The sequence below is a fragment of the Vicugna pacos genome, chromosome 22 (genome assembly GCF_048564905.1).
Source record: "Vicugna pacos chromosome 22, VicPac4, whole genome shotgun sequence".
In the NCBI taxonomy this organism is placed as follows: domain Eukaryota; kingdom Metazoa; phylum Chordata; class Mammalia; order Artiodactyla; family Camelidae; genus Vicugna; species Vicugna pacos.
This window is the reverse complement of record NC_133008.1, coordinates 13,444,283-13,459,985: the sequence shown is the minus strand read 5'-3', so window position 1 is coordinate 13,459,985 and position 15,703 is coordinate 13,444,283. Positions and strand designations below refer to the sequence as shown.

The 15,703-nt window shown below is 44.1% G+C and overlaps 1 protein-coding gene across 1 annotated transcript in view; it reads left to right on the top strand.

Moving 5' to 3' along the window:
* Window positions 1-15,703, top strand: part of DOCK2 (dedicator of cytokinesis 2) — a 371,024-nt gene that overhangs the window by 158,526 nt on the left and 196,795 nt on the right. The window lies entirely within an intron of this gene.

The following is a 15,703-nucleotide window of genomic DNA, read 5'->3' as shown; positions in this document are numbered from 1 at the left end:
TTAATCCATGTTTCTTAGTGTTTACTATCATATGATGTATGTACATTTTATTTATATATATATATAAAATACTTATTTATTTGTTTATTGTCTGGTTCTCCTTGTAAGAATATGAGCTCTGGAATGTAGAGATTTTTGTCTGTTTTGTTCATTTGTATCTACGGGCCCCTATAGCAGTGCCTGGCATATAGTAGGTACTTGATAAATGTTGAATGAGTGAGTAAAAGAGTGAGTGAGTGAAATGAGTGAAGGAAAGAATGAAATGTACCAGGCAGGGACTCTAAAGTTTAATGAGGACAAGTGCTACTCGGCTCTGATTTGATTGACACCACGTGGGATTAGCCACACAGCTGCCAGTTCTGCCAGCTTCCCCATACTTCATGTGATAGTTCCTGATGTTTAAGTGTTGACAGCTAATTTTAAAAATGTCTATAAATATTTTATCATCCCCAAACAGCTAGATTCAACCTTCAGAAAGTCAGTTGGGGATCTCTGCTTTAAACTGGCCAGGTTTGGGGATGTTGGTTGTCCATACACTATAGCCCTGCTTCATGGATACAGAACATAAGGTGCTCAGTGTTTATTCCTACAGTAGCTGGCCAAGGATTTGATCCCTGGAAGCAACCGAGTGTAGCAATCTTCTTTATACCCATTTGCTTCTATTGTCAATGCACGTTTCCTTACGGTGTATTATGCACATTTAAAGGAGGGGTGACATCCTTAGAGACCACTAGCCATGCCGTGCCAGGTCCTCTTGCCTTCCCGGGGCAGAGCCATGTAAGTCGTTCCACCTTAGAAGCATCACTATTTCTTATTCAGTTACAAACTTCCATATCTGTGGTCCCCATAACACACCTTAGATAAGCATTTTATGACCTCCCGAACCTTTACTCTTTCTCCTTGGAGCCAGACCTACAGATGATCATCAATCCATTTGGCTCATTCCAGTTATTACAGGCTCTTAACTCGGTCTCTCCCTTAGAGCAGTGATTCTTTAAAACGGTGCCTGGATCATAGACAGCGCCAAGTAACCAGTGTCCATTGCGATTTTTCTTTCTATCTGGCACAGTGCGTCTCTCTGTCCCTTTGCATTATCAGCACAGGCAGGTGAGTACAGTTTGATCCTCTTTCACTACAGTCAATTCTCTGAGCCTTTTATTTGATGCTCTGCCCTGGCTGCTTGCCCTTCCAGTGCACACTGCTCACTGCTGGCCTGTTCATCTTTGCCTGGACACTCCCCTACTCTAGAATGTTCAGTGGCTCCCCACTGTCTACCAAATTAAGGCATAAATGCACTAGCCTGGCCATTCTTAGCTTCTGTGATGTGGCCATAACCAAAGTTTTCAGCCTTTTAATTTACTTTTCTCTGTCCAGATATCCAGCCAAAATGGGTGTCTGCATGTTGCCCGGGCATGCCTGACACTTGATCATGTTCATGCTGCTTTCTTTGTTTGGAATTCCTTTTGGTACCATCTTAATCTGTGGAAGGGAATCCTACCTGGTCTTCAAGGTCCAGCACAAGTACATTCCCTCATAAACCTGTACAAATCTCACCAGCTTTGTAGGGATCTTCTCATCTCTTCTAAATCACAGCTCTCCAGCTCTCTCTTCCTTTTTTGTTAAGAAATCTGCTTCGCAGAAGTATAATTTACATACGTTAAAGTTTAACCGTTGTATTCAGTTTGATAAGTTTTTGTAAATATATACAGTTACATAGCCAGCCCCATAATTCAGTTGAGAATACATTTTTCATCCCCAAAAGTTCCATTTGCAGTCACTCTCCGTCCCACCCCTACTCCTCCACTCCCCACCCCTGCCCCAGGCAACTGCTCATCTACTTTCTGTCTCTATAGATTTGCCTTTCCTGGAAATTTCATATAAATGAAATCATACAATTTGAGGCCCTTGGTACCTGGCTTCTTTAGTGTAAGGTCTTTGAGGTTCATCCATATTTTAGGATATTATCACTACTTAATTCCTATTCATGGCTGAATAGTATTACATTGTATGACCTATATACTGCATTCTGTTTATTCATTTCCAGTTGATAGATATTTGAAGTGTTTCTAATTCTCGCTGTCATGAATAATGCTGTTATGTACATTCACATACAAATTTTGTGTAGACATATTTCCATTTTTCTGGGGTGGAAATCTAGGAGCGGAGTTGCCGGGGCACATGGGACGTGTGTGTCTGACTCTATAAGAAACTGCCAGTTGTTTTCCCATTTTACCACCAGCAGTGTACGTGTTCTAGTTTATCTGCATCCTCACCACCACTTGTTATTGTTAGTCTTTTGGATTTTAATAATTCTAGTGGATTCGTCACAATGCTGGCAGTATCTCATTATGGTTTTAATTTGCATTTCCCTGATGACTAATGATATTGAGCATCTTTCTGTATGCTCTGCCTCGTTTTCTGAGTCATTTTTATCTGTGAACCTGACATATATATAGCTCCTGTCTTATACCCTAAGACTTTTGAAGGTTGGACCTATCTGTAAAATGGGGTAGTAACAGACCTTCTCTCATTGCTGTGAGAATTAAATGTAATGATACATGAGAAGCATTTGCACATAATATTCACTTATTTATTCAGTATTTTCTGAGAGCCTCTTATGTACTCAGCACGGAGACTCAGAAATGAGTTCGGCATGGGTCTGTGCCCTCAGGAAAACCATGACCTCCAAAGGGAAGTTTCTCAAATACTTCAAACTCACTGTATCCCAGACCCAACTCATCACCAGCCCCCTGGAGCCTCCTCCACACGCCCTGTGTTCATGTTCATGATCTCAGCTTATGGTGCTGACCTCCTAGAACTGAGGCGCTGTCCTTGACCCCTCCCATTCGCTCATCCACCGCCACTGCTAAGACCCGCTCTCTCCAGCACACCTGGCCCCAGCCCGTCCCCGCCTGGCTCCCCTGTTTGCTCTCAGAGCCCCCGTCCGCTCTCAGTCATCGGGCTTGCCATACTTACTCCATTGCCAGGTGATTTTCTGATTTTGTGCTCGTGCATCCTACATTCTTTGGACCCCTTTGAGGGCAGGGACCACGTTTTACTCATCCTTATCACCCAGCAGGGTGCCTGGCTTACTGTGGGTACCCAATAAATGTTTGTTGAGCAAATGAATGAGCGATATACTCCCTGAAAATGCTGTGCTGTACCACACCTTCCTATTTTTGTATTTGCTTTTCATCCAGTTTAGATTGTTTTTCCCTTTTTCGAGGAACACTTTCTCTAAATACGGGGAACCCACATCTCACAATGTGGAAGCAGCGAAAGGAGTTTGTGTTGAGACTTTCCCTGCTCCCTGGGCGGATTCCAGGAACCTTGCCGAGGTTCTGAGTCGCAAGCCGTGTCATCAGTCACGATGACTCTTGAGTTTGCTGGTGTAATTATAACGACGAGAGTGCTGAGTTTGGGGGGACTAGACGTGTGCAGCAAGCACACTCCCTGGGAGCAAGGATACACCTGAACTAGAAGGAAGAAATAAACAGACTTTTCCTGAGATACAGCTTCATATTCATAGCGTGGGCCTTTCCAGCAATTCTTAGAATAGAACTCTCTCCTCCAAATTAAAGAAAATGATGTTGGAAAGTAATTACTCAGAGGTCAGAGGTCCCTGTCTTAGCGCCAAAGGCCCCAATTTAATTTCAAATTGAAATTTGACAAGGAGGAGAGATCCCCATTCTAACCATCACTTTTAATTTTCCAGATATGATTTTTATTGGTTAGTTTCCATTACTTGGGGATATTGAACAATCAATATTTACGGCAAACACCAGACATGTCTTGTTCCTCTGAAATCTCAAGAAGGTCTCGACTGAGTGTAGGGTGGCTGGCTGTTCTCACATCATTATGTGGGATTAAATAGTGACTTTTTTTTTCTTATTTGTAGGAGCAGAAATGTGATAAAAGGTGTTAGCTGTTAAAATTACAGGAACCATAGGGCTGGGATGGATCGATTCTCGTGCACAGCACGTTGTAATTATCATTTGCTGGAAATCACCATTCATGATCTTTTCTGTAGCTCATCTGCCTGAACACTGAAGTGTTGATGGTGACAAACGAGCAAAAGGAAATTTTACAGAAACAAATGCAAAAAAACTTCTACGTGACTGCTGCCCTCTCTTCCCCTCTTTGCCAGAGTCTAACCTGTCAGATAAATATTTGTTCACTTACGTTACCAAGGATGTTGACTCTGATGCTGAGAAAGGCAGCGCAATTTGGTAGAAAGGACATTTTAGACAAGGGAGAGCAGGAGAAAGTTTCTGAGCTGCAGACCTTGGTTTCTTCTGTGCAATGAGCTCCATCATTTTTGAGATCTTTTTCGTATATCTAAGTTTCCTAACTTGGTCAATGCCTGGGCTCTTTCCCAGTCTCCCAAGCTCCTGAGCTAGGGACAGAAAGTAGATTTCACTTCATGCACCAACTCTGGTGGGTTGGCAGCGGCTGCCTTTTGCACTATGTTGAGAAAGATTCCGAGGCTGCATCTTGGCTCAGTGGGAAGAAGTGCTGAATTGATTAGTGATGTCTGTCGCAAGCATAAGAGATTGGAGAATAGTGACGTATGCAAGGTTCTTGCAAATATTATGTATTGACTGAAGTCGTGGTGTTTCTCTGGTCCAACCTGAAAGCTCTTGTATATCAGATATTCCCTTCCCCTGTATTCTTAGTTCCTTTAAGAAGGTTGTGGTGTAAAAGCAGAAGCGCGATGGAAAAAGCCAATTATCTGAGAGCTTACATTTTAGCAGGTAATGGCTTCTATGTGCTGCGTGTCCTATTTTATCAAATGTAAGACGCACCATGATTTAATGTGCCCATTAGAAAAAGAATATGCTACCCATCATATTGCGACACTGTGGTTTTATTGTTGCATTGATTATAATCTTCAGAGATTGCTAAAATATAAAAAAAGTACATTTGACTGAAAATCCCTGTAGTGTGATTGGAGCTCATCTTTGAGTCCTCACAGCCAAGTGTCATCCTCTCCCACTGTTCAGGAAAATAGACTGACTGAGCTTCAGAGGATGAAAGCATCAAGGCCAAAGTCACACAGCTAGGAGCAGGATGGGCTGTGAACCCAGGGATGTCCACTGTCAGCCCACGTGGACCTTGTGCTGTCTCACAGGTCCTGGAGTGTGAAGAAAGGTGTCCAGGCCTGCATGTGCAGGTGAGGGGAGTGTCAGGGAACTCCTCCCCGCTCCCCGGCCTCTGGCCAGTGAATCCTGCTGCTGACAGCTCTAGAGAAGGCTGTCCCCTGCCTCTGGCCTCCCCAGTGCTGGGGATGGACAGTCCCACAGGGAGAATCAATCAGGGAACCTAAGAACCTCCAGAAGTTCTTGGAAGAGAAAAGATCTGGTGATTTTGTTCAAATTGGGCTCTAGCTTTTATTTTGGGTCGTTAAAATAAGCCTCTGGGTGATATATTTTGGGCCTAATTACCCCAGTTTTCACAGAAGAGTCTTTTGAGTGATTAAATAAAGGTATGCAATTGGCATGATTCCAGTTTCAGAATTTCAGAGCAGTTTATTCAAAAAGGAAGAAGAAAGTGGAAATCATTCCATCCTCCATTGCTTCACCTCACAAGAGCGCTGAAGACTCCAGAAAATGCCTGAGTCATCAAAGAGCCAGGGTTCCAAAGCTCTGACTTCACTTTGTAAATGGCAGATGGCCAGTGGCCCACCTACATGGTCGCTCTCTGCTGCACTGTGAACCCGAAGACTCCAGAGGCCTGTGCAGGGGACACAGCCAGGCAGCGTCAGCTCCACCCAGCCCCGTCCCATGGAGAGCACGTGTGAGGACACTCTAGGACCTGAGGAGGCGGAGATCCCAGCCAGAAGTGGCTGGTTGACTCTTGACCTTCACAGTGACTCCACAGCTTGTTAAAAAGGAATATTTATAATAAAGATATCATTTGTTGAGCAAATGTCCTGTGTTCCAGGCAGGAAGCTGGGTGCCATATGGGTTTAACGTCACTTAGCCTGCATTGGGTACTCATGTTTCACACCTGAGGTAACTGTGGCACAGAGGGCTTATGCAATTTGTCAGTCACCACACAGCTTAATAGTGGAGGAACTAGGATTTGAACTCAAGCCATGCTGTTGCTAGAGTCCCTGCTCTTAAATCACACAGCATGCACTGTCCATACCTTAAGTTGCTATTTAATCATCAAATATTTTAAAGGTAATAGTGAGCACCTTAAATTCAGTTGCTGCCCTGCCTAGAGCGTGGTATCCAATAGGGTGACCTATGTGGTAACTTTCAGAAATTTTAAGAATTTTGGTGGTTTTATGATGACGATGGTATCTTTAGGATCATTCTCCTCAATTCTGGTAACTGAACCTTTAAAAACCCATAAAAAATCAGAAGAATTTTCTGTCTACTTGAATGTTGGTACTTACAAAATAGCAGGTTTAACAGAGGAAGCCAGCTAGAATGGAAACACGGAGATTCTACAGAGTTTTGGGTGGAGAGAGTCTCTTGCTTTCACATCCAGCTCATCTCCAGGTTCCGTTCACGCTGGGTCTAAAGGACTCTCAAGTCCAAGTGCTTCTCTCTACCACCAATGCCACTAGTCTGCCATTGCTACATCTTCTCATAAGACAACGGCTTCCTCTCTTGTCCGTTTCAAATTCTTCACTCTGTAGCCAACATGGTCGTAAAAGGTGGCACCTTCTTGGAGAGAAAGCATGAGTGGCCCCCAGTGGCCGAGGATGAAGGCTCACGTGCTCACCAGGGCTCTCAGGTACCCATTCGGGGACTGTGTCTTTCCCCAGTGCCCCTTACCTCCCACATTTGCACCCACTCAGTGGAACTGCTCTCCTGGTCCCAGGATGCTGCCTTTCTCCTCTGCATCCTCCTGCAGGCCATTCTCTCTCCCTAGAACATACCCCTCTTACCTTTCTTTCCAAGACCTTCCCCCTCACAAACTCTTCTTCATCCTTAATGTCTTGACCCACGTTCCACTCAGCCGAGTAAGGGTCCTTCTGCTCTCTTCAAGCTGAACCTCCCTCATGTACTCATGATCCTGTCACGAGAGCGTCCTTCCTAGCAACTGCAGATCGTTGCCTGTCTTCATCACTTCTGCATCTGGAAGACACACTGGTTCCTTGGCGTGCATGATGAGCTCGAGGAATACCTGCTGAAGGCATAGAGACCATCCTCTTATTCCTTACTGTATGTTACTTGCTTTATCCTTATGCAGGTGTTACTCTTATTACCTTTGTGACATGACTAAGCTAGGAGAGTAAGGGAGGAAAAAGAATTGTTATTGAGTAACTAGACCAAATCTAAAAGGAATGGTGGACGGAGGAGAATGTATTCATTCTCTTCAGAGGTTGTATGTGTCGGTGATAATGAGTGAACATTTCCAGAGTGTTTGTTTTGTGCCAGAGATGATCCCATTTAATCTGTGAGGTTGACAAAATTATGGTCCCCTCTCAAAGGGGAAACAGTGATCAGAAGGCTTAAGCCCCTTGTCCAGAATTACACACCCGGGAAGGAGAGAGCTTGAGTCCAAACCCAAATCTACAGAGTTCAAAGCTGGCGTCTTCAGCACTTCAATAGACATAGCTGGGAAATTGTTTCCCTGAGATAAAATTAATTTGCGAAAATTCCTGAGAGAGTAAATAAGTATGTGTATGTGTGTGTGTTAGAGGGAGATCAGTTAAGAAAGAAAATTAACATTATACAAGAGCCCCGAGGTTCCAGTTGGTGACTGAAAGATGGCGTCATTAGCTTGGGGTGACTTGGCAGCTGCTTGATACGGTTAATGTAAACGGTGCTTGTATCCAGTGGGTGGGGAAGCTTTGCTTTGATAAGGATTTTGGTAATTGCATATCAAGGAATACTTGGCCTAAAATATATATGCAAAAAAAAAACCCAAATGGATTAGTACCTCAACTTCCAAGGAACCTGTAGCATTATATGGGCAGAAGTCAGTTATCAAGGTCGATTTTGTAGAACTGGGTCTAGTTCTTGAGTGACATGAAAAATGTGAGTAGGTGGAGAAGAAAGGTTAAGGGATTGTTGGAGGGAGCAGCATTTCTTGCCTTATGCCCATCCCCCTGGTCTGCAAAACCTTCTCCCAATCCTCAAGACCCTCTTTCTTCAGTGACCTCAATGTCCTTGGTCCATTTTTCGATTACAGCATTACCTTGTCATAGCGGAATTTTCTCTTTCCCTGTCTATGTTTCACAGTGGACTGAGATCCTTGAGGAAAGGGACCGTGTCCTCTTATCTTGGCAGTTCTGTTTATCAGACCCGAGCATGGCACGTAGCAGGGGCATTCATCCAAGCCGCGGCACTGAATGAGTGAAAAGAACAAAGCTAATTGGAAGCACCCAAATTAATGTCTAGCTTTAAAAGAATTCTGATTCAAAAAACAAGTTGAGAAAAGATTTATTTCATGTTAGGCTTTCCCTTAAGGAACTTTTTTCTTTTTTTTTTTTAAATCTTTATTGATTTTGTTTTATTTTATTTTATTTTATTTTATTTTATTTTATTTTATTTTATTTTATTTTTTTAATTGAGTGGAACTTTTTTCTTTTTAATGTAAAATTCCCCAATACTTTACCAGCCCCATGTAGTAGCATTCTTTTAGACAGATTAAAGTGTGAGAGATGGAGCATTAAAAAAGCCAGTCTCATTCTCCAAGCCTTCCTTTTGTTCTATAATGAGCCACAGCGATGGGCACTGAGAAGAAATATGAAATTCCTAAATTTTTTGAAACAACCACTGCCTTCTCCCTGGTCCACCCAATCGAGCAAATCTTTGCTACAAGGAAAGCGTGTTCCTAGAAAATAAACACGCTGCTTCCGTGACAGTTCCACACGTGGGCTCAGTAACATGCCTTGTGCTTCTGCAGGGGGAGTTGAGCTCAGGCTGTGGCGAAGCTGGGGCCCCCACTGGCCACCCAGGGGCTGCTGTTGTCAGCACCCGGAGAGGGAGAAGCAGAGACCGAGTTTGGGAATCATACAGTGCGTACCAGGAAATGCATGACCAGTGCGTCATTATCCTAATGAAATTGCCTCCAGCTATCTCAGTGCCTATTGGCTTCTGTTAGTGGAGCTGGACATATCTGACTTTGAACATGTAATTTTAAGTGTGTTCTTAAATGTTAGACTCCGCTGTGTCTCCTGTCCTATTTCCTGGCACTAGAAGAGAGGCCAGTCTCTTCTTGTCCTTGGAGAACCTTGGACACTGTAGAATGTCTTCCATTTGGGCATTGACTGAGGACGCTCGCACCCAGCATTGCTCTCTAAGGGCTGTGGCTGTTGGGGCACAAGGTATGGAGTTTGAAAGGATTTTACTGGCTGGGAACTGGTCCTCTTTTTTTTAAGGAGTGAGGTGACCTTATTCTGTAGCTAGGAAGTCTCTTCACTTCACAGTTCTGCTCCTCAGTTTCCTTATCTCTAAAATGGGGCTAATGATGGTTATTACCTACCTGTCAATCCCATGGTGAGGACTGAGTGAAAACGGATGCGCAGGGCTCTCAGCACAGGGCTTAACACATAGCAGACCCTCGGTTAATAAGAGCCCTTATCTTCCTCCTGCAGTGCCACTGCCTTCCCCCTGCTTTGACGGCAGGTGTTATGAGTCAGATTATAAACTGTTTATTTTATGGCCCTGACTTGGGATGATCTCCTGGGTTTGTGAATTATTGTTAAGCTGTTGCTGCAGCTGGGCTGTGAATAGAGCCCCGCCCTGAGATGAAACCAGCCACCAGATGTCTGCCACAAAGTCGTGAATCCCGGACAGGAGAAGGGGTGCCTTCCCTGGAAACGTTGTGCAGGGACGGGAGCTGCCTGCGGAGAAACCCTGGTGGAACAAGGGAATCAATTCCATTAAATGATCCTTCAAACTCAGAACCCATTTTTCTAGGTTCATGATGCATTCATACAGGGATGCATTTGTGTAGCCATTAAATATTTATGATAAATTTTTAATAACGTGAAGAAATTCTGTGACTTAAATATAGAGAAAGGATTGTAGAAATACAGCAGCACCAATAAGAAAGCCATCACGGGGCCCTGAAGGGCAGGGAGGGGAAGACACGTAGCCCCTCACCAGCGGCTCTGCACCTCCTAGAGGGCAGACCCAAGGGCCCTGTTCTGAAGCTAAAATAATACTGCTGTCTTCTGCTTCAAGGACACGTGATTTGTACATTTATGCGGTTTTTACTTCTTCTAAAATGCTTTTGCTTTCCTTTTATAATCAGGGGGAAAAAAAACCCTCAAACACTATTTCTTTAAAAATAGGAATTAATGAGATAGTCAAAGTTACTGAAGCATTTTCATGTATATAATTTCACTTTTCTCATAACCAGCCTGTGAAGCCAGAAAGGCAGATGGTTTCATTTTAAAGGCAGAGGTGGGGGATGGAGGTGAAGGTACTTGCTCAAAATTATGCAGAAAATCAGGGGCTGCAGTCAAGACTCCTGTCTTTGCTCTGGTCTGTCTCTCTACCCTGGACTGTTTTTCCTCTTGATGTTTCCATCTCCATATTTTCTCCCAATTCATTCAACAAACCTATATGAGGCATTTACAGCATCTCAGGCAATGTGATAAACACTTGGAGACTCCCAGGGAGGCAGATGACGATTTCTGTTCCCCAGGACTTTGCTCCCTGGTGCGGATGAGTGTGAGGGGTTGACAAAAGAAATGTCAAGAGAATATAAGCAGCAGTCTGTACAAAGCACCACGAGTACTTGGAGGATGGAGTGACTAATCCCATGGCAGGGGCGGGGAATGATCAGAAAAAGTTGCAGAGAGGAGTTGACATTTAAATTGCAACTTGCTATCTAGCAGAGGAGTTAAGAGTCCAGACTCTCAAGTTTGGCAGACCTTGAAAGAACTCCAGCCTTCACCATCTCACATTTGTCGACTTGGACGAATTACTTATCTCCCTCCAAACCTCAATTATTATTCTGGGAAATGGGGGTAATCATTAGCTACTTTATGTTAATTTTTGAGGAATATATAAGATAATGGAAGCAAAACATTTAATAATGGCCCATTATAACTTAAAGAAACTATAGCCTTTGTTATCATGATTAGTAATAATGAGCCTACTGTTTATTTATTCCCCTCAAATGAAAGTTATTTCCCATGGTAAATAGGTCATGGAACAGTGTCCTAGGTAGAGGGAACAGTATGTGCTAAATCACTAACATGTAATATCCTCTGACATTTTAGAAATTAAGGAGCTGGGTACAGGCAAAAGTGGAGTAGTAGGAAGTTGGGCTATACATACCAGGTTGGAGTCAGATTGTAAGGAACCTTGCTGCTGTGAGGGGAATTTTATGCTCTGGATGGTGGTGGGGTAAAAAAGAGATAAAAAAGCTGGGAATGGCACGGCCAGATATGTGTCTTAGAGAGATCCCCAAGCAGCTGAGAGGAGGCTGGATCCAAGGGAGCTGGAAAACTGTAAGAAAAGTAGATTTTGAAGGCCAGTGCAGTGACATGGAACAGACAAGGGCTCATAATGTCACCGTCTTCTGCTTCAATTAAACAAAGACTTCCTGGGCTTGAGACTTTACAAGAGGAAGAAAGCAGTTCCTACTCTCACAACATGTTACCTACGTGGGGAAAGGGGGAGATAAGTGAAATAGCTATAATTCAAGACAAATAATCATCATAAGAGAATGACGAGGACAGCATTAAGAGAGTCAGAAGGAGGTGGGGGCACAAAGAGCATGACATCCGGGTAGGCAAGTCCAAGAAGGACGTGTGCTCATTGTTAGAGTCCGTCCCCGCCCCTCACTGGACCGTAGTAAGCTCTGTGAGGCAAAGGCTCCGTCTGTAGTTTTCTTGCCTGGCACAGAGAAGAGATCCCATAACTGTTTATTGAAAAAAAAAAAAAGGTGATTATGGGCTGAGGTTCATCTGAGAAGATTCCTTGGAGCTGGTGTATGCGTAGTAGTGGAGAAGGAGGGGTCAGTTCCAGGAATTCCAGTCGGGTCAGTGGTCTGCGTTTGCAAACGCTGATGCTTTGCGCAGCTTTGATTTTGCTCTCGTTGATCCCTGATCACAGAAAGCATATTGTTTTTTACCTTGAAACAAACAAACAAACAAAAACCAGTGACAACAACGCATGACTTTTCTCATCTGTCACCCACGTGGGAGCTCTGCATGTGGGATTAGGTTCTGTTGGGGCTCGGTGTGCTCGGTGGAAGAGCCGTGTGAACCACTCGATTTCAGCAATTAAAATGACTCAGCCCATTTGGCTCAGCAGGAAGAAGGCTTCTCTGTCAGCATAACCAGGGTATCACAACATCGCGTGTGCTACCTGGGAGACCAAGCACAGGCACTGATGAGAGGTCACTGTGTTTGGCTGAAGATTGAAGAAATGTATATTGAGGTTTTGCCAGAAGAAAAAAAAAAATATGGGTTTCACTGAAGTGGAATTTAATACCATAGTTATGGATTCTGAGAATCTGTGAAAAGGCATCCATGATACTAAAGCTTTTATTTGCTTCGGAGCAAATAATTCTTTGGTGTGATGCTTGCTGCGTTTTCATTTTAGCTGTGGCTTAAGCCAAGACAAAATCCTTTGCCCAAAACGCTTCTTTGGTTAGACAGACCCTGTCTCCTTTAAATTGCATTTTGTCTGAAATGGACTAGGTCATCATGTTATAAATCCTGGCATTTAAATGGAAACATTACAGCAAAAAATAGTTAACAATCTGCTTTAATTTCAAAACTAATTTTCTGTTTCATACAGGAAGGCAGTATCTTGGTAAAATGTGCAAAATGCATTGGGATTTAATTATGATGGCAATTTGTTCTGAAACAAGGTTAAGCTGGGCTGTCAATACTCAAGATAAATGTGGTGAGGGAGGACGGTAGTGGCTTGATGCTCTTGGGTCCTGAATGCCATGCGGACCGCAGAGAAATAGGAAGCCCTGGCAACATTAGCTGCTGAGGGCCCTAATCAGTGGGAGGCTGGGTGCTCCTGGGGGCACAGTTGGAGGCTGTAGACACCAATGGGACCATCCTCATGTGAGGACTGATAGACGAGGGGAAAAACTGAGAATCATTTCTTCCTGTCTCTCCATTGACTCCATTCATTCGTTAATTTATCCTGCAACAGATATTTGAATCCCATTGTGTTAAGTGCTGGGTGTACAAAGATGAGCAAAAATAGGCAGGATTTCTACCTTGAAAGACAATAGGCTAATGAGAGAAAAAAACATTCATCAAAGAATGACATAAATGTATGTGCAGGGACAGCTGTGCCAAGGACTTTAATGGAGGGGGTCCCTGGTGCCAGGTGAGTGTATGAGAGAGGTATTTGGTGTGACCTGGGGCAGTGGTGATGGCAGTCGTAGAAAGCCTTGCCTGGGAGACCCCAACAGAACTAGGAACTGGGCAGGGAGGGTGGCGTGGTGATTATTCCAGGCAGAAGGAACAGTGTGCGCAGACCCCTTAGGGAGTGTGGGCATGGTAGTTCCGAGGACCTGAAGGTGACTCAGTGTGACTGTAGAGCAGACAGTGAGAGGGCCTGTGATGGGGGCTTGCACAGGAGAGCCAGGTGGGACCTTCTGGGCCATAGTGACAGACCCGGTCTTACTTCCTAAGTGGATCAGGAAGCCAGATTGTGACAGCCAGAGTGCGACGTGGGTCAGATCTGAATTCTGCAATGATTGCTTTTGCTGTTACGTGGTGGAAGGGAAAGGGCATCGTGCACGTGGGGGACCAGTTGGGACGCTGCTTTGGAGGCCAGCTGAGAGAAGAAGGAGGTTTGTATCAAGATGCCAGTGGTGAAGGCACCCTCACCTTGGAACTCGGCTTAGTCTGGCAGTGAGAAAACCAAGCTCTTGGTTGCTCTTCATGGATTGAGGACCCTGGAGGAGGCAAGAAGAAATCATATATTTGGGAAACCTCGGGAGTAGGGGTGATAGACGTGAGCAATAGGAATTTAGGCTGTAAATTGGTTGAAAGAAAATGAGGATGAAGTTGGGGTGAAGTACCCCAAAGGGGTTATGAGCATTAAGCCGGTCAAAACACGGTTTGCACCAAATGCGAGCAGTGTTGAGTATGGATTTGTCTCTTAGCTCTTTTAATTGCAAACTATGCTTGATGGGTGTAATGTTCACAAAACATCTACGTTTCTCGAAACTTAAAAAGAGAAACACGCTTTTAGCATACAGCAAGTTGCCTTGAGTAGCTTAAAATGAGAGCCTTTTCAAGTAAAAGCTATCCTGAGGCCTCTGCTCAGCAAATTACGAAACTGTACCTGGAGGTCAGAATAGGTCTCAAGTCTGGTGTCGGTAGTTCCCGACTGCGCCAGGCCCAGATGTCTGGTAGGCCCTCACACCTTGCACACCCCTCACCACACTGCTCTCAGCACTGGCTTCCCACGTGATTGCTAGGAGCCTCTGGACGCATCATTGAGCCTTCCTGGGTTGCCTCGTGCTTAAAATGGCAGGGACCCAGCTCATGCAGCGTTTCATCTCAAGGACGTTTGATTCCCACGCAGCAGGAGTCCTTCACTACCCGAAGGGCTGTGCTGCGCTCGACATGCCTGCATATTCTTCCGGCTCCCTGAGGACTTGTTACTTACCGTCCATGGTTGTGGTTTCTGGTCTTAGTAAGGCCAGGAAGAGTTCATTCCTTATTAACACCCCTTTTTGCTCAGAGAAAATCTTAGGCCTGTTTCCGAAAACCCACTGCAGTCCCATAGGGGCATCTTCCCTCTCCTCCCAATTTACTTCAATCCGCAAATGAATAAATACGCATTTGTTGAGCACCTATTGTGTGCCCTACATGATGCTCAAGGCTTTCCTCCACTGAATTGTCTTGTAAGGTAAGGGCTGTGTTCAGCATCATAAGAAAAGGAACCAGTATCTCACTGAGGTTAACCCTCCCATGGTCACCCAGCAAAAGGAAGAGTATTAAATGGCAGGATAATATCAAACCCAAGACTTCTGATTCTGTATCCAGGCCCCCTCCCCCAAATTTGTAAACAAGTTGGTTATAGGTGGCTTGTGGACAATGCAGGGGGTGAAAATTAAATCACAGGATGGGAGTGTTGTTTCCTTTTCAGTTCTCTCTCAAGCATCCTGATTGGTCAAGTAGAAAATGCATTTGGTGTTAAAGTGGCTTTAGCACCTGTTGAATATTTGCTAATCTCCTTTTTCAACAAAGAGAGTTGGTCTCAAGCTCAGCACCTTCCACATTCAAGAGTCTCTAGCAAGGATTTAAACAAATTATTTCAATTTCATCTTTTATTTTTGGAGCATCATGTTGGTTTTTCTCGTGGTGGCAATATCAAGTTGCCTTTTTAGCAAGAAAATTACGGGGAAAATAACTAAAGAAAAATGTTGAATAAATTACATTTCAGGTGGATGGGCATAATAATGACAAAAATCATGAGTGTGCGTCTGTCTGGATGAAGCTGGGAGCTGCACCATTGGTTCTCACTGCCTCCCTCGCTCCCAGGACACGTGGGCCTTCAGGAGACGGCCGCCATGCTAAGTTCTGAATGTGCTCTTTGTTTCCCTGGGAAACATATAGAAGTGATTATAATAAAAACTATCTCTGCCATTAGGACCTTGGAGACATCCTTCTTAAGTTTAAATATCATAACCCAAATCGACCCAAGCTAGTAATCGAGTCTTAAAACCTAAGAAAAATATGTAAGTTTATTGCAAAAGATAATATCCCATTTAAAACAGTTTAGAAATTTACAAAACCTTA